This window comes from Pelodiscus sinensis, chromosome 6 (assembly GCF_049634645.1).
Source record: "Pelodiscus sinensis isolate JC-2024 chromosome 6, ASM4963464v1, whole genome shotgun sequence".
Taxonomy (NCBI): Eukaryota; Metazoa; Chordata; order Testudines; family Trionychidae; genus Pelodiscus; species Pelodiscus sinensis.
The window spans coordinates 111,405,358-111,429,114 of record NC_134716.1 but is presented as its reverse complement, the minus strand read 5'-3'; positions in this window follow the sequence as shown (position 1 = coordinate 111,429,114).

Genomic DNA, 23,757 nt, shown 5'->3' with positions numbered 1-23,757 from the left:
TTCCTCATAGAATGAGGAAGACCAATTGCGCAAAAACTCCTCTGTTCTTTCGATTTACTGTCAATTTACTGTCGAAAAAACGTGCTTGCAGTGTTCTTTTAAAGATACCATCTTGAGGGGACTATTATCAACTCTCAGAAGAACAGAGAAAGCAGGGAAATCATACAAGCTTTTCCTTAGACTGACTTAACGAAATGCAAACAATCAAAAACATACAGTAAGAATAGCAACATATATGTAAGTGATGGCAGAGACAGCTTTTTAAAAGAAAAAAATTTCATCTGACAATAAATAAGAGGTCCAGAATCTCCTTCTAGCTATTACTATGCAACTCCAGTGAATTCAGTGTGCTTGCAAGAGTAAAGGGAGAGTAGAATTTGGCCAGTGGCTTTAACAGATAAGCCACAAGTCTGCACAGTGCTATATGAGAAAAAAGTAATTACATTATATTTGTGATTGTAATAAACATAATGCAATATCACCAGAAAATTACAGCTTTTCCAATATTTATCAGTTTAATAAAATCTGTTGCACATAAATTGATTTTAAATTTAATTTCTTTCTTTCATATGTAAAATATGGTTAAATGATCAGCACAACAGTGGTCCGTTTTCATGCTATTTAAAATAGATGTCATAGCAATCTATTTGTAGCTATTTCTATAGCTGTAGGTTGTAGGCTTTTCTAGTTGTGAGGTTTTTATGTAGTACTCTATTTCCATTAAGGATTCCTGAGAGGCCCATAAACTGCTGAAGAAAAAGATCCCTGAGATGTTGAACATCCCCCGAAACCTGTCTTGTGCCCTCCCCTAGGGATTGTTCACACAATGCCCCAAATAAAGTCACAAATTCTCAATGGGTGTCATTGGGGAGATTTGCCTGACTAAGGATTGTAGTTAAAAATCTCAGGTGAGTAGTGGTGGTGGGACAGCTCCCATTACAGACCACTAGTAAAGAGGATAGGGTCATGGACACACACAGCAGTGCCACACACAGCACAGGCTCATACCCGCACTCTCAGGGCAGCATCTAGTCCTGGGGAAGCACAGTGAGGCGGAGGAGAACAATAGGGCAGGGATAGAAGCCCTCTCCCAGTGGCAGGCTGTTACTGCCAGACCCGGCGTGTGCATGGCATAGAGGGGAGGCAACGGGGTGGTTTGGCCTCCCCTCCCACCCATAGTCTCCTGGGTTGGCCAGCACCTTCTCATGCTTGCTTGTCACTGGGACATGGAGGTAGCAAGGCTCCCCTGGGACATCTGTGCCCTTGCAGGACAGTGCCTGCTGTCTAGGCCATGGATGCCCTTGATGAAAGCACATAGCCATCATCTGAATGGAGAGCTTTCCGTGTCAGCTCACACATGTGGGCTAGGCTTCAGGCACCGTCTCCTGGGATGACTGCTCTTCTCTCTAATCTTCACAGCTGGACCAGCTGCAAGTGAGGCACATCCACCGTCTCTTGAGCCAGCCTCACGACCCTGCGAGAGCCGCCGTGGCTGCAGACAACCCCAGGAACACCTGCAGTAGGAACTTGTTGCCTGCATGTCCTGCAGTGGTCTCTGGAGTGGCCATGGATGCCGACCTGGAGGAGTGCCGTGCTCACAGGGCACTGCACTGCAACATCTGGCTGGAACTGTCCCAGGAGACCTGGAGCATGTGTGAGGCATACACCACCGCCACCGACTGCCTGGTGGCTGCCATTGAGCCATCCAGTAGCCAACTGCCCCACTCCTGCTCCCACTCCTGCTCCTGCCCTTCTGGCCTCTCCCCTTCATTCTCCTCCCATGGCTGCTGAGGGCCCGGCACACAGGGCGGTGGGGCCCCCTGAAGCAGGAGCCAGTCCAAGCCTCATCCCAGACCCTCTCCTCCTCCCCTTCTACCTCCTTTCTCCTCCCTCCCAGGCATCATGTGCATTCCCTCACCACCTGATGTTGATGCTGGTGAATCAGCCTCAGTGGTTCACAAGGGCCTGCAGCATAACTGAAAAGTATCCCTTCTGGTTGATGTAATTGGAGGCTCGGTGTTTGGAGGTCTGGATGGGGTTGTGAGTGCTTTCAATGGCCCCCCTTCAGTTGGGCAAGTACATGGTGGCAAAGCTGCATGAGCACGGCTTCAACGGTCAGTCGCCCCACACTGAACTAGTTCCCAATGGAGCGGTATCTGTCTGGTACGGTGAGCTTCCCAAGTGCAATGGAGACCCATTTTTGAAGGGGGATGACACATGTGGGTGTCCCATCGCCTGAGGGCAGGGGCAAGCCATTCACAGGGATACAGGAAGGTGTCTTAAAGAGAAGCTAGATAATTTCATGGAGGTTAGGTCCATAAAAGGCTATTAGCCAGGGGATAAAATGGTGTCCTTGCCTCTGTTTGTCAGAGGCTGGGGAAGGATGGCAGGAGACAAATCGCTTGATCATTGTCTTCGGTCCACCCTCTCTGGGGCACCCAGTGCTGGCCACTGTCGGCAAACAGGATACTGGGCTAGATGGACCTTTGGTCTGACCCAGTACGGCCGTTCTTATGTTCTTATGTTCTTATGTTATGTATGTGAAAGTTCTGGAACTGCTGTTTGTCATCCCACCACTGCCTGATGATCCAATCCCACCAGTCAGGTCTGGTGCCCCATCGCCAGAAGCAGCGGTGCGCGGTATGCAGGGTTGTGCTGCATGAGCAGCACATAGAAAGAGCTGAAGAGATGCTCCGCAGTGAGCCTTGGGTCCTGTCCCTGCAGTGCCACATGGGCAGTGAGCAGTAACTGCAAAAAGAGATCTAAAAGCTAGTAAGTGCTTTGCAGCAGGTCTGGCTCCATGGCAGAAGTGCTGTGGTGTCTGCAAGGGCAACCAGAGCATGCAGTGAGATGAGTTTGCTGTCGATGAAGAGGTAAGCAAAGGTGAAGAGTCTGAGACACAGCCTTCGAGGGTAGTTCCTTTAAGCACGAACCTCAGATAGTCTCAGGCAGCAGCTCCAGGATGTGACTGCTGCCTGATGCCCAGCCTGACGTTCTTCCAAGGGGCTTTACATGCGATTCAGCCTCCAATCAGCTATAGTATAGATCTGCTCTATTTTGTGGGCATTTGTAGTGTGGACACGCTATTTCAGGGGTGGCCTACCCACGGCTCTTCAAAGAAAAAATTGCAGCTCCCGCACCCTGAAAGATGCAGCGTGTTTATGTCTGCACGGGATGCTAGTACAGACTTCAAAATGGCCTCCTTCAAAATGGCAGTGGCCAGGGCTTTTTTTTTTTTTTTTCTCAACAACTTTTCTTCTTCTGCTCTTTGCGTTGTATCCACCACTATTTTGGCTCTTCATCTCTCATGGGTTTTGCGCTATTTTGAAGTAGCTGTTTTGGGAGTTTTTATTCCAAAATTGCTTATTTCAAAATAAGCACATAGTGTAGACGTACTCTTAGAGAATACCCAAAATATATAGAATCATGAGCTTTCATGAGCAAATTTATATGATGATGCAGGCTTTGCCCACAAAAGCTCATGATTCTATTTATTTTGGGTAGTCTCTAAGGTGTCACAGGACTACTCGTCGTTTTTAAAGGCTGCAGTGTTGGACCTTTACATTGTAATGTTGATCCCTTGTGAAACTGTTCTCGTTAGAAACTGCACAAAATCAGTGGGGGTACATCTACACTGCATCCCTAGTTTGGACTAGGGATGCAAATGGAGACGACCGAAGTAGTTAATGAAGTGGGGATTTAAATATCCCGCGCTTCATTAACATGATCTCGCCGGTGCGCTAGTTCGAATCACAGCTGATTCGAACCAGGAAGTGCGTGCCGGGATGCGTTAGTTCCGACTAAAGCCCTTAGTCCGAACTAATGTTATTAATCAAAAAATATTTAAATCCCCGCTTCATTAACTACTTCGGTCGTCTCCATTTGCATCCCTAGTCCGAACTAGGGATGCAGTGTAGATGTACCCTGGGAGGGGATGGCACTTATAAAATATCTCTGAGTATTTTTATAGGTGTGATGTAGGGAAGATGCTTAATCTACCCTCTGAGTTGGCTTCACATCAGTAAAAATCTGGATACTTCCCCTACCTCACTAGGGCAATGAGAAGATAAAATCCATGGTTCTGAGGCACTTAGATACTATAATGTGAAGGAACACATAAGTATCTAGATACATTTTTGTATCACTTTAAAGACAGATAGTGTGTGTGCTCTACATGGGAGACTTTACTTTCATTCTTTCTTGTTTTGCTGAGTCTCTTAAACTAAAGTAATGCTCATTCATACTGAAAAAAGTATGATTGCTCTCTCTATTCAGAGACACACAATTTTTACTAATAGAAGATTCCTTCGGCTTAATATTTCTGTAACCTCCTCTGGCATCATACACTGGTAATCTTTCTCCTCCTACTTCACGCTTTTGATAAGCCTTCTGGTCCCACAGCAGATGCATTGAGAATCTTCTCCTTCTAAGTATCCTGCATATGTTTCATTAAAAGTGTTTGTTTCTTTGATCAGCTTGAAGTTCTAATGTGGAAAAAAAAATTTTTTTTTGGACTTCACTTGGCAGCACATGGTCCCGAAATGAATAGCAGCACTTCAGCACATGCAGACATGAAGGGTCCTAATGTCAATCATTTACTCATTGCCAAATTATGTGCCTGTCCTTCCAACGATGCCTTACAATTTGCACTGGCACCCAAAGATAGAAAACAGCCTTTTTATTTGTTACATTGTGGAACTGAACATGAAAGAACATGGTGGGAGGTGCCAAATGGGAACAGCAGAAAATGGAATATATTTCACTTCATGTTGCTTAGCAATAGGTAACACAGGAATGCTGACATTTTCCGGGGGGGAGGGGGGGCATGATCCATTCCACACTCACAGTAGCAAGTGGAAATATTTTGAGAGACAAAATGGAACCACAGAAATTATGGCATTAATGGCTACAAAGAAAGGCAGTAGCTTGGTGGGAATCACTGTGGCTACTAAGAACTGAAGCTATTTAAGTGTTCACTAGGGGAAAGAGATGAGACCATTTAGTAGAACTGGGTAAAAAATAGATGATTTGCCATGGAGATCTTAAAAACGATACCATGCAAAGAAGAACTGCCCAAAGCTGTTACATATTTTAGAGTTCTGGGGCATGTCTACACTGCAACACTATTTCGAAATAACTAGCGCTATTCCTAAATAACTTAGTCAGCATCTACACAGCAGGCAGTTATTTCAAAATAGTGTCAAAACACTGTCAAACTGGAGGATTTATTAGTCCAACTCCTGTAAATCTCGTTGTATGAGGAATAAGGGAAGTCGGAAGAAGAATGCTCTATTTCAAAATAAGTGCTGTATGGATGCTTCCTATTTCAATAAGATATGCAATTGACGTAGCTCAATTTGCGTAGCTTATTTTGAGTTAAGCCCTGCAGTGTAAATGATGAGCACTGTGGGTTTGTTGAGTACCTGTACTGCTGAGTTGCGGCACTATGTGAATTAGGGTACAGGCTAAAGATGATCATCACTCTGTTTTCTCCACATTTCACCTGTTGCCCTTTCACCAACTTTATAAAGAGAGAGGAAGTGGTCAATCACTCTTCTATGATGACTTCTAGCATCCCATTATTTTTCAGAGCCACATATGGCAAAGATGGTGTACATTACTGACAGATACTGATGCTGCTGCCAATGAAACTAAGACACGTCTGCACACTTGCCCATAGTGAGGTGGAATTTTCCACCTTTGAACCTGACCAAAGCTGTCTGCTTCTGCCTTTGCTCTTTCAAGAATCACCAGGATAGGCCTAGTCAGATGGGCAGAAAGGGTTTACATTTTGTTTAACCTTGGAATAAGCCCGATTGTCAACCACCAGGACAGCTCCCCCAGTGCAAACCTCTAGCATAGACATGGAAAGCCACATGCTGTACTGGTGGGGCTTTTGATGCTATGGAGCCTACTCCCTGAATCCCCAACATAGACAAAGCCATAATGTCTGCCTCCATGAAACTAAAAATTAGCTATTGAAGCAAAACGAAACAAGGTCCAGCAGCGGATTTGATGAAACCACCTCTGTCAGCCGATGGTCAGGGCAGTGTGTGTGTGTATGTTTTTGAGAAAAGGTTTAACGTCCGTGTCTTTACTGCTAGGACCGGGGTCCCGTCGCAGAGGGTGGCCAGCAGGCCAACAGACGCCCCGTTATATAGGAAGAGCTTATTACACCTTAGATTTTAGCTGCTAGAACACAAAGTTCCTTCGCAGCGGGCAGCCTAGGAAAGGCTGAAAAGGTGCCCCAACGGATCTTGTCACCTGGGAGTGACACAGATCCAAACGCCCAAGCTCTCCCTATGTCTGTCCCTTTATGACCGGCTGAAGTTCTTTTAAATTGTGCTTTGTTCTATTACAGCAACTGAAGGAGTCAGGTTAAAGCTTAAACAGTTACAGGTTTATTAAAGAAGCTTATAAATCATATGGTTACAATGGCTATTGCTCTATTTCTTAAATGCTAGCAAATATATATATATAGGTCTTAAAAATGATTACAGGAAAAAGGTAAAGATAGAAAATAGAAATAATGGTACCAAGTGACAGCTTAATCTTTAAAGAGCTTTAACACTATGTATATATATATATACTTAAGCAAAGGACCACATCCAAGTACAATTTTTACCCCTTTCTGTGCCTCTCGACTCCAGCGTGTCAGGCCAGGGCCGGTCTCTCAATTCCTAGGAAAGACGAATACGAGGTGGGCGTCCCCTCTGGAGATCCTCGGGAGATCAAACACCTAACCCGACCAGCAGATAGATGGTAGATTGACACTCAGAGAAAATGCGCTGCTGGACCCATCTGTATACCCCTGGGGGCCCGTATCCTCTTTCTTATCTAAGAGGCCAAATTCTACTGGTCTGTTTTGTGGCACCAGTTCAAGTTTTGTGGCACAAGCAAGTTTCAAGTTAATTTACACTTGCAAGAGAGATAACTAAATTGTGAGTACTAGACATTTTTTTACTGGGTGAGAGATTCCTCCCCCCGTGGACCGCTGTGTGTTCGTATCAATATGGGTTAAGTCAAGAACACTCCTTGGCAGCCTCTTGGTCAGCAATTGGCGTATCTCTGTTTACAGCCATTCATGGTCACAGCAGCCTGGGCCTTCTGCTCTATGTGCCCTGTATGCTCCAGGCAAGCAAAAATGGATGTTACAAGGGGGGTTCCTGTCTGGCTACAACCTCACAGTAAATATCCCCAGGTTTCAGGCTGGGCAGAAACTTAGTGTTAGGACTTCTAGAAGGGACAACTTATTATTTACTCTATGATTTATTTACTCTGCAGTTACTGCTCTGCCTTCTCATCTACAGTGGCACTTCCTCTGACACAGAACACTCAGTAGGGTTGGGGAGAAGGTATCCTCTGTGCAAACCCTTCTCTCCTCCCATGCCTTCATTTTTCCATCATCACAAATGTCGATACACTCTTGTGAGAGTCATGGCATGCAGCCATTTTCCAAGATAACTCTGGCAAACCCTCTGTTGATGGAGGAAATTCCCCATCAAAGGCATAATTGGAATACATCCCTATGAGTTCTGCCTTGGGTCTCTTACCATGGCGACATTGATGCTTTTTTACCTTGGGAGACCATAAAAGAAATAATGAAAAAAAGGACAAGTGGCCCATGATTAGAGTATAGGCATAGGATGCAAGATACTTTGGTGCACGTCCCTGCTCTGCCACTGACATCCTGTGTGTGTATGTTTTGGTCAGGCCTAGCTGTGTCTCATTTGCCCATCTTCAAAATGGCAATGATAATACTTCCATATGTCAGAAGAGTGCTATAAGAATAAACACATTAAGAATAGCAAGGTGCTCATATGCTGTAATAACGGAGGACATATGAATACCTAAGCTAGTAGAATCATCACCTTTCTGCCTGCTGTAATTGTTGTCAGTTTAATGACACTCCTTTCAGGTGGCCTGTGTACAAGTTAGTTCCCAGGTTGGTTAAGCTAATAATAAATTCTTAAGCTGTGAAATCCTTATTTTGATTATTAAAAAAGAGAGGGTAGGTGGTAAATACTTTTTTCTAACTTACTCACAAAGAATGACCTACTGCAGACTCTCACTCAGAGGAAAAGAGAGGAGCAAAATGGTTTTTGTTGACCTTCCTACACAGAGGAAGACAAGCTCATCCAATGAGGTAGCAGGAAAACACCATGTGTCAAATGCACTATGAAAAGTTGCTCCAGAATTTCTGAGGACCATGCAGAAAGTTCAGCTAAATTTTCACTCGTGCAGAAGGTTTCATGAAATCCAAACTTAGGCAGGAACAAATGCTAAGTATTTGACCTTCACTATGGAAACTTTGCACAACTCTAGTCAATATCCTGCCAGAATGAATGTTACAGAACACATATTTGTACTGACTCACCCTTAACACTGCTGACGTTCATAAAATACCTACACTTGTACAATTTTTCCTGTTGGAAAAAGTATAATGTTACAGTTCATACAAAGATGTGGTAGTAATACACTGTGGCTATGTCTACACTTGCAGCGTCTTGCACCACAAATATGAAAATGAGGCTAAGAGTGGAATATCGCCAAGCCTCATTTGCATACCTAATGAGCTGCCATATTTGCAGAAGAGGCTCTTGCACCAAAAAGAGCTGTCTACACTGCCCCTTCTTATGAAAAAAACCCTCTTGAGCAATGCTGTTATTCCTGAAAAAAATCGGCGTAACGGCATTGCGCATGAGGGTTTTTCTTGTGCAAGAAGGGGCGGTGCAGACAGCTCCTTCTGGCACAAGAGCCTCTTCTGCAAAAATGGCAGCTCATTAGGTATGCAAATGAGGCGTGGCAATATTCCACATTTTGCCTCATTTGCATATTTCTGGTGCAAGAAGCCGCGAGTGTAGACATAGCCTGTAAGTCCTAGCACATATGGTACTCTTAACTTTCACTAAGCAAAGTAAAAGTATCCTGAATGATCTAACTTTGCATCCTTTTTATAAAAAGAGATTTGTAGCTTATTTCCATTGACTTTCCCCTTTGCATGAACAACTTCAGGCTTTATTTTAAAAGCCTTGGCTATTGCAGTTGTAGTGCTTGGAGGTAATTGAAGATTCTGGCTTCCCACATGCCTTAAAAGTACTTTTCTTTTTTCTGCCTTGTATTTATTCTGAAACCAACTATGCAAACAAATTAATAATTTCTTACTGTACAGATTAATTTTGCATGGGGGACTCAATGTTGCTACGTATGGAAAAGGAGACAAAGTATTTTGCATATTTTTCCTTTTGTTGACCCCTTGAGTGCCATATCTCTCTGGCATTGAACAGCCTGCTTTTTTAAAGTGAGGTTAGCATTACAATGGCAAGTCTTTTGACTTGAGAAGATGGTGTGCAACTCACTGAAGAGCAAATGTAGATAGCTCAAGGCACCAGACACACAGACAAAAGATCAATGGCTGTGGTGAAGCAGGCAAGAACATCTTCACCATCCTACATCCACTTCTGCATGGATTGTATCAGAGTTACTGGTTGAGGGTGTGGGACTGTTTCATAGCACTCTCATGGTTAGTCCCCAAGCTGTGTGGCTCCTCCCAAGTAGAAGGGAGCTTCTGTACTTAGCTCCAGAGGTCCCAGATTTAAATCTACCTGGTGGTGGTTACAGTTGCTCAATTATGCAACCAAACTTTCCTTAACTGGGAGTAGGAGGGAGACAATGAAGAGTTTATTTCCTATGCTGCATCAGTTGCAAACACATGTTCTACTTGCTTACATGCTATGAGCAGTTTCAGCTGGATATGGCTTTCCTCTTCACTTTCTGTCCTAAATTGTTGAGTAAACTTCTGTTTCATTCTCTGTTCCTTCCCAAAAGTGGCTGCCTTTCTTTGGAGAGTGAGATGATCCTGTAAACATATAAGCCAAATCCTGAAGGCATCTGTGAAGCTCAGCTCTACACTTGAAAAGGTTTGCTAGTATCATAATCCTAGTGTAACTATACCAGGAACCCTTCCAAGTATAGCTATAGCTCACCTCCGCCCCCCCCCCCCCCAAAAAAAGAGTGCTTTGGCTGGTTGGTTTTATAGATCATCTCAAAGAGCTAAGAAAACCACACTGACAAATCAAGGTTTTTGCTGGTATAAATATATCTGCACTATCGCTTTTGCTGGTATGGGAATGTCATTTTAAAAAACCATACCCTAGCCAACATTACTATGTAGGCAAAAGTTTCTAGTATGAGTATGGCCTCTTTTAGCAAATATTAATCCCTATGTGAAAAAGTGTTTTACAATTACAAATTATTATTATTTGTTTTTATTACAATGGCACTTATTCAGGGATCAGGATTCCATTGTGCCAGGCACTGCACAAACATAGTAAGGAGACAGTTTGTAGTTGTGGTTAATGGTCAGATGCAACATTTGGCTGAAACAAACAAATGGGTTGTGGGGTAAAAGTGGAAAGAATAGAACGCAAGGTAATACAAGCATATTTATGGTAGCTTATCTTGTCAATTGCCTGTTTATTATCACAGGGCAATAGGTATCAAGGCCATAGTGAGTTTTAAGGTGGGATTTGGAGGTGAATAAGATAGTAACTTTAAAATTGTTTCAGCGAGGAAAAACAAATAAGTAGAAAAAGAATGTTAGGCAATCTCAGCACAACTGAGTATACTTAAATGCTGAGATTCAGCAACATGCTTTTAAAAATACCACTTTAAAAATGTTTGCTGTCCTGGGCCATTATACAACAAGTGATGAAGCAGCTGTTAATTTAGTTGTGGCATACCTAGCATCAGTGTGGACAAGGCTGCAGGATTTGTTTGAAGGTTTGACTGAATTACACTAGCCATAGCATTCAAAGGTATTTGTCTGAACTGACAGGGAGCAAGGCTCGTCTGTTGACAGAATAATTCTGTTGTGGTGCTGCTGTTTCATTATGGCAGGTGCAGCTTGTTAGACACTAGGGAGATAGGAATGGGAAGAAGGCGGCGGCAAAGGAAATTCCATATGGAAACTCTGGGAGGGAAAGTCAAGCTGAAGGAAGAAGGTTAGTCTGAGATTAAAATTGTTTTATTGTAGGGCTTTCATTTCAATGGGGAAAGGACTTCAACCCCTGTAGGCAGTTTTGTAAATCTCTGCTGAAATGCCTAATCTACTGCTCATTAAAATTAGTGAAAGGAGACTCCCTGTTGACTTCAAAGGCATTTCATGTGGTCTGGGTGCTCTGCTCTGCTGAGGATGGGATGGGAATTTAGCTCATTACTACTGAAGAGCTTCCCATGATGGCAAGGCTGTCTTTGCCATATTTAGAATCAATCAGATCTCACCTTCACTTCCAGATAGCTACAGAATGACTAAAAGGAGCCTCTGTCCTTAACAGTTCATCTTAATGGCTTTCTGACAGGAAAGAACAGATGCTACAAGGTGATCATGCTCTCATGGAAGTTGCTGATCAATTTGGGCTTGATGGAGGTAGCTACCGATTTCCATACAGTAAACTCAGGACATGCCATAAACGGTGATCTCCTATCTATCCACTCTTCACACTAGACTTTTTGTGATACTCAGCAGTCCAGCTGAATGCAAGACTGGTTTGTCAACAATGAAGTTCTGTTTAGACTGACCTTTCAAGCAGATATGTGATCAATACATAGTTGCCGCAGTGCTGTAAGTCCAGAGTAATGGCCCTCCATTTGGATATACTGAAGCACGTTAAGTCATGGCTCAGGCACTCAATGTGATTCTGTAACATGTGCTTTTTGCTTTGAATTGGCCTTCTCCCCTTACTGAGTCTATTTGGCTTCAGTCTCTGCTCAAGCTGCTCACTCACTTTCTTAATGGCTTACACAAAGACAATAAAACTCTCTGGCATATCCACAGGAAGCTAGACCTTTGTCACTTGATTTCCCCTGAAAAGCCCCCTGTCTTTCAAGTATTTAATGGATTTGATAATTATATTTATTATGCATTCAGCATCAATGTCTAGACTACATTGTAAAAAGAGCTTGGAATGATAACATTTGCCTTCAGTCATATTTTGTACTGACTGACAAGGAAGAGTCTGCACTTTGAGTCTCTTTGAGGCACAGAAGGAAATATTATATAGATTTGCATGGCTTTCTTACTATAATTATTAACTATGGTAGTGCCAGCTAGCCCTAACTGTGATGAGTGCTCATTGTACAAGGCTCTCTACTACGCTCCTGGCTCTCTCGCATGTGGGATTTGTCCCATAAGCACTATTGCAGTAGGAAATAGAACAGTGGAAATAATTAATGTTTTAGATCACTGACTTTATAAAAAATGTTGGGGGTTTCAAGGAACTGTTTCAATTCAGTCCAAAATTAATATTTTGTTTGTTTTTCAAGCTTTTTAAACCATTAAATAAAAGTGAAGTCAACTTGAAATACAAATTACAATGCTTCATTTTGAAAAATCCTGAAAGAAAACATTTGAGGATGTTTTAGAATTTTTCTTTTAGGAGTTGTTTATTTTTTCAACTGAAGCAATTCTGCATATTCAACATGAATCCATGAACAATTTCAGATGGCCCAAATCTATACTTTTTAGCCAACAAAATTTCAGACAAACATTTCATCCAGATCAAGAAACAATGAAGCCCATCCACCATAGGGTCTGTGGGGCTATCACAAATCTCACCACTTTCCTTTGTACGTGCAAGTCACACTTCTTCAACCTTGCCTTCAGAGCAGTGTGTATACTTACAAATAAATAAACCAAAAAAAGCCCCAGAAACAACTATCAAAATAAAATACACCACTGCACCCACAAATCTTCACTTGGGGAGAGGATGGGAAACGAAACAAACCATATATGAGAGATGTTGGTCATGAATTACTGTTATATTACTATTACAGAAGGGCTGTGTCCAGACTCCATGCCTCCGTCGACGGAGGCATGTAGATTAGCCAGCTCGGAAGAGGGAAATGAAGCCGCGATTAAAATAATCGCGGCTTCATTTAAATTTAAATGGCTGCCCCGATCTGCCGATCAGCTGTTTGTCGGCAGATCGGGAGAGTCTGGACGCGATGCCCCGACAAAGAAGCCTTTCTTCATCGACACAGGTAAACCTGGTTTCACGAGGCTTACCTGTGTCGATGAAGAAAGGCTTCTTTGTCGGGGCATCGCGTCCAGACTCTCCCGATCTGCCGACAAACAGCTGATCGGCAGATCGGGGCAGCCATTTAAATGTAAATGAAGCCGCGATTATTTTAATCGCGGCTTCATTTCCCTCTTCCGAGCTGGCTAATCTACATGCCTCCGTCGACGGAGGCATGGAGTCTGGACACAGCCAAGGTGATCAGATACCATTGTGATAAGATTGGTATAGGAACCAAAGAAATATAGACAAGAGCCACCCAGAATTGCTTCTCTAATCTATTTAGGTATTGAGATGACTCCTATTATTATAGCATAGGAGAGTCATCAGGCAGATTCAATTCTGGTTTTAACACTGGAGTTTCACTCGTCTGTATATAATGTAAAGGTTTTTAATATAAACTCTTACTTGGCTTTGTGTCTGAATTAGTAGGTTGGCCTGTGTGATATTTGTAGCAGACGAGGCTGACTTGGTAAAGAATGTATCCAATGTATTTATAGCTATGTTGGTCAAATGATAACAGGCAAGGTGGGTGAGGTAGTATCTTTTATTGGACTAACTTATATTTGTGAAACAAAACTTCTCTTCAGCATCAACAGAAGTTGGCCCAATAAAAGTTTTGGAAGTTGTCCTCATCTACCTTGTCTGGCAAAAAATGAGGTATTCAACACTTTCAGCACAGGGAGCAACAAACTCCTTACAGGCCCATTAGAAATCATAAAACAATGTCCAACATAAAACAAATTGTGTTAGTGTTTACCTGTGGGATAATAATCACATTGGGAATCAGTTGGGTGGCTTTCCCTCATTAGATATTCATGCCTAACATAAGAAAAAAGTTAAGAAACCACAAAATAAGAGCTATTGGCTAGGACGATAAAAGGTATCAAATATACTGTTTTCACTGCAAATTAAACCTGTTGATAAAAGAACTTGTAGATATAATGTCCCTTGATGGAATAATGTTACAATACAGTAATTCTTCATTTAACACGTGCCCGCTTAACATGTTTTCGTGATAGCACAATTTTTTGGGGGGAATGTTTTTTGAATTACATGATTTCCCCCAACTGGCCTGTTGCCGGTAGCTGCGTGGGGCTTCCCCTACCTCCCTGCAAAGCGGGGGAGAGTTCGCCGCTCGCCGCGCCGTTCCCCGGCGACCCCCCCCTCACCGGATGCAGTGCAGGTCCTGGCAGACCCGTCACAGGGGCATACTCCCAACCCAATCCCCCCTCAACTCTCCTCCTCTTCCCTTCCCCAGAACCAAACACCTCCCCTCCCTGCTGTAACCCAGTCCCCTTTCTCCCCCAACCTTATGTCCCGGTCCCGGTCCCAACAGACACTACCGCTTGAAACGCAATCCCCACCTTTTCCATTATTTTCAATGGGAAAATTGACCCTGCATAACACATTTTAACTTAACACGATCATTTTCTGAAACATATCTATAGTGTTAAATGAGGAATTACTGTAGTGAATAAATATATACCTCATGACCACAAAATCTTTAAGCTATAGATTCATTAAAATCTGTTCAAAAGCACATGTCCCTTTTAAGTTACCTTTAGGCAACCCAGAAATTATTCTCATGTAAATTAGCATGACAGCCAGTCAACATTTTTCAATAGAAAAATTGTTTTTAACAAAAATTGTCCCTTTTTTCGTAATTACCTTTTCCGGGAAAATATGTTTTCTTTCAAAATTGTCTTTCTTTTAATTAAAATAAATATTTGGAAGTTTGTTCAAAAACTAATAATATTTTTATTCTCACTGAAAACCCAGAACATTTCCATGAAAATGTTCTACAAGAAAAGAAAAATGTTATTTTTTTAATTTACAGAAAATTCCATTTTATGACTAATTCCAACAAATATATTTAAAAATAATGCATAAAACAGTCCTTTTAATTTACAGAAAATTCCATTTTATGACTAATTCCAACAAATATATTTCAAAATAATGCATAAAACAGTCCTTTTACTTTCACTACCATACTAAATACCAGTTCAATATATGCTTTACTTTAGGCATATGCATAATCCCATTTTGAAGACAATGGAAACACACACATGAAAGTGCTTTGCTGCACTGTGACCTTTCGTTATCTGCTATATATTTGAGAGATCTTGTCTGTCTATCTGTCTGTCCATTTGTTTGTTCAAAAACAGTAAGAGCTACGACCAACAAAGTTGGTACACAGCTTTCTTTTATCAGAGCTTAAAGCAAGGTAAGGGTTTGTTTATGCCAGGAAAATGGGATGTACCTGGAACGGGATTGTTTCTCATAAAACTATACAGTAAAGAGACAGAATCACCAGGCAGGTGAAAGGGGCTGGCTAGGGGTATGCCCCCTCCCTCATCAGGACTACCCCAGCCCTGAGCCTCCCACCCCCAGGCTCTCTTTGGAAAGGGTGTGGGGGGAAAGTTCCCCCTCCCCAATTCATACAGGGACACATAAAGCCATACAGCACAGAAACAGAATTGCCAGGCACGGTCCCTGTCCAGGGCTGTCTCATCCCTGAAACTCTCCCCTCCCTCTCCCGCCCCATCCGCGGCACCCTTTAGAGAAAGTGGGAAGCTGAAGCTTCCCCCTCCCAGATCCATATGAGAGCATTGCTGGCTGTTCTCTTTTTTCAGGGAGCAAAGGGATATTGCACAATTTGCTTCATTCCTCCCTCTGGCTGGGGAACACAGGGGGCACACAAGCTTGGACAAGTCCCAGCCAGTGGACATGCACTCCTGCCCCAGCTGTGCCCACTAGAGCGGGAGCTGCAGCAGCCATCAAGAGGTGCTTCTCACCTGTCCCAAACTACTGTGGTGAGTGAGAACTGGGGTTGTCCTCTCTCCCCAGGACAGCCTGCATATTGAACCCTCATCCCCAGCTCCCACCCCAGAGCAATAATTCAAATGAAGCAGGCACATTTTCATTTAATTTCCAAAAGACAAAATTAATTGAGTTAAGGACTCAGGCAATGCTGAGTAAATCTTCTAGCATATTAATACATTTTAAATTGACTCAGCTTTTTCTCTGTCTCCTGTGTGTACAACTTCTCTATCAGCAGTGACAAATGTCTCCATTCTTTGGCTAATACCATTTCTTCTCTAGGTAGTGTGTGTTAATGCTAAGCTGGTAACATATCAAAGATGCCCCACAATGGCAAAGAATAGTGAGTAGAAAAGCATACACTGAAGTATCACAATGTATTTTGTCACATGATCCCAGGCTCTGTTGTCATTAAAAGTCGCCTTGCCCCCCAACAGTTCAGTAGTTTCACATGAAATTTTTCTAATGTCTTTAATAAAAAATGATATTTTCCTAGCCATCGCAGAAGATGTTTTCTCCGGCAGGTACATTGTTGAACATGTTGCATTCACAACATGACATAAAGTCTAAAAATCGCAAAGACACTAATTACTGGAGGAAAATTACACCAAAAGACCAATTTCCTCATGATTAAAATGACAGCCTGATGTTGTGCTTCCTGGCCTGATTGGGCAGTCCACCTATGAAACATTATATTATGTACTATGGCATGGCAGGAAAAGGCACTTTGGTACAGTAAGCAACACTGAGAAAACAGGATGAGCTAACCGCTAAATCCGGTATAATTCTAAGTCTTATTTCTACTATTTATGAATGTGGTGTTGAGAGTGCATTGGCTTCCTTTCACGTGGATTAAGAAAAGCTAACAGTATCATGATCAACTAGAGCATTAGTGAACTACAGGTATATTATCACCAAAATGTGCATTTATATCACTGTATTGATACAGAGTTAGAGGGAAACAGATCAAACATGATACGGCTGAGCTCCATTTTGTAAACAGCAGAAAAGTTCTCCAGTTGCCGCCTCCCTTTTACCTTGTAGCATGAGTTTATGCTGCTGTATATTTCTATACTGTTTCTTGGCTGTTATTCCCTTTTGTCACAGTTTCTATTTATTTCAGTACTGGCCAACCAAATTGGACTTCTTCCTAATTCTCTTTTCCACTTCTTCCTTTTAAGCCTCATAATACCGAATTTCCTCCAAAACATTCTTGAAAATTTTCACCCTCCCTCCTGATATTCCCAGCCAGGAAACAACCATCTCTGTTTTCTCCCAGTTTTTCTCCAGCCCTCTCTGCTACTCCTCCACATTGTTCCTCTTGTCTTCTTTCCCTTCATCTCTTCTTCCATATTTTAAAATATTAAGATTTCTAATTATTATTATTATTCAGGAATGGTCAGCTCCAAAATGGTGATTCATCACATTCCCAGTGCTAGTGCAGTGAGCATGTCCCAGATATAACCTTAGTGTCAACCATAACTGCATATTTGGTATGCAGGAATCCCAATGGATCATACTGAAAATAGCTCTGTAAATAGTTTGTCTCACTGAGACCATGACTACACTACAGATAAGATCAAAGCAGCCACGGTCAATCTTCATGGGTTCTAATTAGTGGATCTAGTGAAGGCATATTAATTCGAACTGAGAGGGCACTCTGGTTGATGGTGGTAGTCTTGTTTCTATGAGGAGTAAGGGAAGTCAAAGGGTGAGTGTGTTCCCTTGGACTTCCCACAATATGGATGGCTCCAAAATTCGAGTTAAGATATTTTGACTTAAACTACGCAATTTACATAGCTGAAGTTGTGTATCTTAATTCAACCTTACCCTATGGTATAGACCAGGATGTGTTCTATATTCCCAAGGATAGAATAACCATGTAAGTAAAACTTCCACTACTAGAGTCTGTTCCATGATCAAGACAGCTATAGAGACACCATGTTGAAGAGCTGACAGGAGGAAATGAGAAAAGAAAAGAAAAGAAAAGAAAAGAAAAGAAAAGAAAAGAAAAGAAAAGAAAAGAAAAGAAAAGAAAAGAAAAGAAAAGAAAAGAAAAGAAAAGAGGTATATATAAAACAATACATGGTACAAAAATGTAATTTGAATACTTCTACTTATCCTTTCTCATAGTACTGTTAGGGGACATCCAATGGGCCTGATAGGCAATTAATTTAAAATTGACAAAAGGAAATACTTTTTCACACCACTCACAATTAACCTGTAGAACTCATCGCCTTCATTGCCACTGAATATCTCTTGAAACAACAAGCTCAATGTTATTTCAATGAGCACTATTACAAAAGGTAGTATAGAAATATACAGCAGTATAAACTTATGCTTCAAGATAAAAGCAAACCAATAATTACCTGGCTTTTCAATGGCATAATTCCACCGAGTCCATTTAATTTACTCCTAATTTAAAACAGTGTAAGAGAGACCAGATGGAGATCCAGTGCATATTCCTCTAAAACTAATAAATATACTACTACTTAATGCATTTGTTTCCGCTGTTTGAGGCCACATTGTGAAATGGCAAGTACAAAATGTAGATTTTTACTATTAAGCAGCTATCGTTCATAAATCATGTCTATAACTAGAAAATAATGCTACAAGGCTGTGGGTCTCAACATATATTTCATATTGATCCAAATCCCTTGTTAATATGGAAAAAGCTTTCAGGAACTCCTTCTAGTCCAGCCATAAAGGGAGGAATATCGGTCCCACAGGGGTTGTAGTCACCAACATGAGAATGCATGCAGTATTGTGTAAAACTACTGCTACAACTTTTATCTACTACAAATAAGATGATGTTTGCCACAGGTTTGCATTACAACAAAGACAAAATATATAGGACAGTATAAACAACGAGTATGACAGGTGACTAGAGCTGGGTGGATAATTCACAAAGAATAATTTACTTGACAAACTTTACATCTTATTTTCTGTTCATTAATTGTCCTTGAACGGCTTATGATTTTCTGAAATCATTATTCAAAATTATGCACCCAATAATTTTTGAAAATCATTCTTAGTACCTCATTTGTCAGCCGACCATTATAAGTAGTTGATATGCAAAGTAAGAGTTATATTGTTTAGTTTTGATTAGTAACATAAGGGATGTGGTGTATATCTGTTCCCTGACTGGAAAACCATAGTAAATCTTAGAGTGTATCTACACAGGGGTTTAATCTGAAGCTTTTTTATGAAAAGAAGGTAATGTGCAGTACATTGGTTGCACCAATTACATGCACATAGAATGCCTGTTTTATTTTCATTCTGCATCATGTGACCACATTGTGGCTGTTTGCTGCAAACTGGGGATATAGCATTTTCTGGGAGTGTCCCAGGATTCTTTGCTTTACTGCTGAGAAGCCCACATCCTGGGATTGCTTTCAGTGGGAAGTATGGGAAGCCAAGTAGGTTTTTTTTTAATCTTCTATTTCTATTGCCGCTGCCCTATACTTCCTTTCTGAGATGTCAGCCAACACAGACACAACAATGCCTCATGTCATTATGGTGATAAGTGTGAATATGCATATCCTGCTTGAGCTGTATTACAACACTCAGCACTGGATAAGTTTTGCATTGGACTCCACCTGCTGAACCATCAAGCAGATGATGTGAAAGCAGGAGAATATATTGCGGCAGGAGCAGCAGCTCCTCAAGCAGCAGAATGTTCTACACAGGTGGCAAAAGAACAAGGTAGAAATGCAGGAGTATGCCAAGGTATTCTCAGCATAAGAACATAGTCTTCAGTGCTTTTTCTGTGCCCAGCAAACAGGCTTCGATTGATAGGAAAGGATCATTCTGCAGTCCAGGAGTGACCAGCAGTAAGATGGAGAGGGGTCCTTTTTGTCAGATCTGTGCAGAACTGACCCCAACATAGCCCCACACTCACAGAGAAATGAGTCCCCACTACCATCTGGAAACATAGTGCCCCAGAATGTTATCAGTGAGTAGCCAACCAATTCAGCATGGAGAGCTCAAGTGTTGAGGCCATTGACCTGCAGGACTGCTAAGCCATTGATGAGGTCCTGGCTAACTAGGTCATGGTGCTAAGTAATGCTCAGGAGTTTACGGAAGGCTTTGCACATATGGGGAGACAATTGATAGAATCCATGTTCCTATCTTTTGTTGCCCCACACCCTCATCAGGGCACAGAATTTATAAACTCTCCAAGGACAGTTGAGCACCATGGCAAGTTTCAGAGGTAAATTATATAATCTTTCAATACCATTTAAATTAATGGAGCAAGGATTGTTTGCTCCTAGGAGCACCATGGACAACGATGGTGTGGAGACTGATGCAGTTATTCTGGGTGACCCAGTTTATCCCCCAGTGCCCTGCCTAATGAAGCCACACACATCCTGTTTGGACAGGAGAAAAACAATTTCAACTATTGCCTGCATAGTTGCAGAATGCACAGTTAGCTGTTTGAAAGGCAGATGGAGATGTTTATGGAATAGGTTAGAAGTAGCAGAAAATACATGTTCCAACCATTATTACTGCATGTTGGGTTTTGCCTTGAATTCATAAGAAGAAGGAGGAAAGCCTTCCCAGTGGGTGGGAGGCTGAGGTGCAGAGATGTGCTTTCAGGATTGAACAGCCAAAAAGATGTCCTCACTGAAAACACAAGTACCCATGGGAATATTATCAGGGATGCCTACTGTTCAAATGGGCTACGTCTACACTGGCATGATTTTCCGGAAATGCTTTTAATGGAAAAGTTTTCTGTTAAAAGCATTTTCGGAAAAGAGTGTCTAGATTGGCAGGACGCTTTTCCGCAAAAGCACTTTTTGCGGAAAAGCGTCCATGGCCAATCTAGACACGCTTTTCTGCAAAAAAGCCCCGATCGCCATTTTTGCGATCGGGGCTTTTTTGCGGAAAACAAATCTCTGCTGTCTACACTGGCCCTTTTGCGCAAAAGCCTTTCGGAAAAAGACTTTTGCCCGAACGGGAGCAGCATAGTATTTCTGCAAAAGCACTGACAATCTTACATGAGATTGTCAGTCCTTTTGCAGAAATTCAAGTGGCCAGTGTAGACAGCTGGCAAGTTTTTCTGCAAAAGCAGATGATTTTGCGGAAAAACTTGCCAGTCTAGACACAGCCATGTTGTGTCACATGCCTGCTCATGTAAGCGGTGGATGTCATATACCTAGACTTTAGTAAGGCATTTGATACGGTCTTGCATGATATTCTTATTGATAAACTAGGCAAATATAACTTAGATAGGGCCATGATAAGGTGGGTGCATAATTGGCTGGATAACCGTAGTCAGAGAGTTGTTGTTAACGGTGCTAAATCCTGCTGAAAAGGGTTAACAAGTGGAGTTCCGCAAGGGTCTGTTTTGGGACCCGTACTGTTCAATATCTTCATCAATGATGTAGATATTGGGATAGAGAGTACGCTTATTAAGTTTGCAGATGATACCAAACTGGGTGGGGTTGCAACTTCTTTGGAGGATAGGGACATAATTGAAAATGACCTTAGCAAGTTAGAGAAATGGTCACAGGTAAACAGGATGAAGTTTAATAAAGAGAAATGCAAAGTGCTCCACTTAGGAAGGAACAATCAGTTCCATACATACAAGATGGGAAGCAACTGTCTAGGAAGGAGCATGGCGGAAAGGGATCTAGGGGTCATAATAGACCACAAGTTAAATATGAGTCAACAGTGTGATGCTGTTGCAAAAAAAGCAAATATGATTCTAGGTTGTATCAACAGGTGTGTTGTAAGCAAAAGTCGTGAAGTCATTCTGCCGCTCTACTCTGCACTAGTTAGGCCTCAGCTGGAGTACTGTGTCCAGTTCTGGGTGCCACATTTCAAGAAAGATGTGGAGAAATTGGAAAGGGTACAGAGAAGAGCGACAAGAATGATTAAAGGTCTAGAGAACATGACTTATGAAGCCAGGCTTCATGAACTGGGTTTGTTTAGTTTGGAAAAAAGGGGGGACATGATAACGGTTTTCAAATATCTAAAAGGGTGTCACAAGGAAGAAGGAGAAAATTTGTTCCTCTTGGTTTCTGAGGACAGGACAAAGAGTAATGGGCTTAAAGTGCAGCAAGGGAGGTTTAGATTGGACATTAGGAAAAAATTCCTAACTGTCAGGGTGGTCAAATATTGGAATAAATTGCCAAGGGAGGTGGTGGAATCTCCCTCTCTGGAGATATTTAAGAACAGGTTAGATAGACATCTGTCAGGGAAGGTGTAGATGGAGCTTGGTCCTGCCTTGAGGGCGGGGGGCTGGACTCGATGACCTCTCGAGGTCCCTTCCAGTCCTATGATTCTATGATTCTATGTCTTCTATGTTAGCCCATGGTGAGGTGGGGGAGCGGTGTGTTGGGATGTAAATAGTGTGAGCATTGGGACATTGTGAGTGGGTGGTTGAAGCTTAATGTTCCCTCTGTGCTTTTGCCAAAACCCTATGAATTATTTCAGCTTTATTTAAAGAATTTTCTGTGTTAAATGCAATAATGACTCATATTAGATGTACTGTAAACTGTGTTATTATGAAACAATAATGAAAACAAATAATAAAGTTTTAATGAAACCAATGGAAAAATAATGTATTTCCATTTGGAAATACATTTCACAATCCAAGCCTCTTAAGGAACCAACTCTATACAATCCGTGTGTTACTGCAACAGTGGAGACAAAGCCCCAAGTGCATTGTGAAGAACATTTCAAATACAACCATTTGGAGAAGAATGGTGTAAAGTTAAAGACAAATATATGTCCTGCCACTGGCCCTTCTTGTCTGCATGATTTTTGGGAGTGAATGGTTTGGCTCAAAATTCTCTGGGGAACTGCAGACCTAAAGGAAGCTGGACTCCCAAATGCAAGTGTTCTCTGTGGAACTGAGAGATGAATGGCAGCCACTGGGAGCACTGCTGAAGGGATGCAGATGTTAAGAATTACTGCTGGTCCCAGTAATCAGCAATGTCCAGAGTCTGAAGGACATGGCTGGGTCCCAAATTACAGGACTGCAGGGCCTGCTGCCTAGCAGGAGGATGTTTTGCAGGAGACCATTCTGGCTCCTCTGCATCTCTGCATCTGTCTTTTTCCATGCTTGCTTTTGTAATGGTGATGCTGTTCTTGGCGACTGTAATGCTTTTGCTGGCCACTACGACACTGACCTTGCCTACTGCCAGAATCTCCTGGTAGAGCAGCATTTCTCTCCCCCTGGCTCCTCATGTGCACCTCTCAGCCAGCCTGGTTCTCCTCTGTGACTCTGACATGAACTCTACAAACATTCTGTCCAGAGGCTCTCTTCTCCTCCTCTTTGGGACGGTCAGCTTGTTAGCAGTACACAGAGGCCCATTGTTAGATGGATTGCCTGTTGCAGGGGCTGTGGTTATGGAAATAAGGCAGTGGGGCCTCTTCCAACTCTCCTCTTCTATGGTTCTATGTCTGCGAGGCTGGAGTGGCTGCTCAGGCACCTCGCTGCATGGGGAAGGAGAGGAACGAGGTGCCCCACCCCACTGGGGGGGGGGCGGCAGCACAGTGACGCTCTGTTGGGAGGCAATGGAAACAGTGGGAAGTGGTATTTGGGAGCAACAGGGGCATGAAGCCAGGTAAGCACCCCCCCTTCATGCCCAAACCCATGTACTCCAATCCCCCTCACTCACTTCCCTCCCCCCATGACACCCCACATGCTCAGCTTGCTTCTATCCCCTCCCTCGCTCCTGCACCCCCTTTCTGGCCTGTTCCTGCACCCCACCTCCTACCAGATCCTGCACTCCCATCCCTATCCCACTCACTGACAGACCTGTCCCATACACTGAAGCCCTCATTTTTCTCCCCACCTCAGAGCCTTAAGGGGTCCACAAAATCCACTAACTCCAGAACCCCAGAA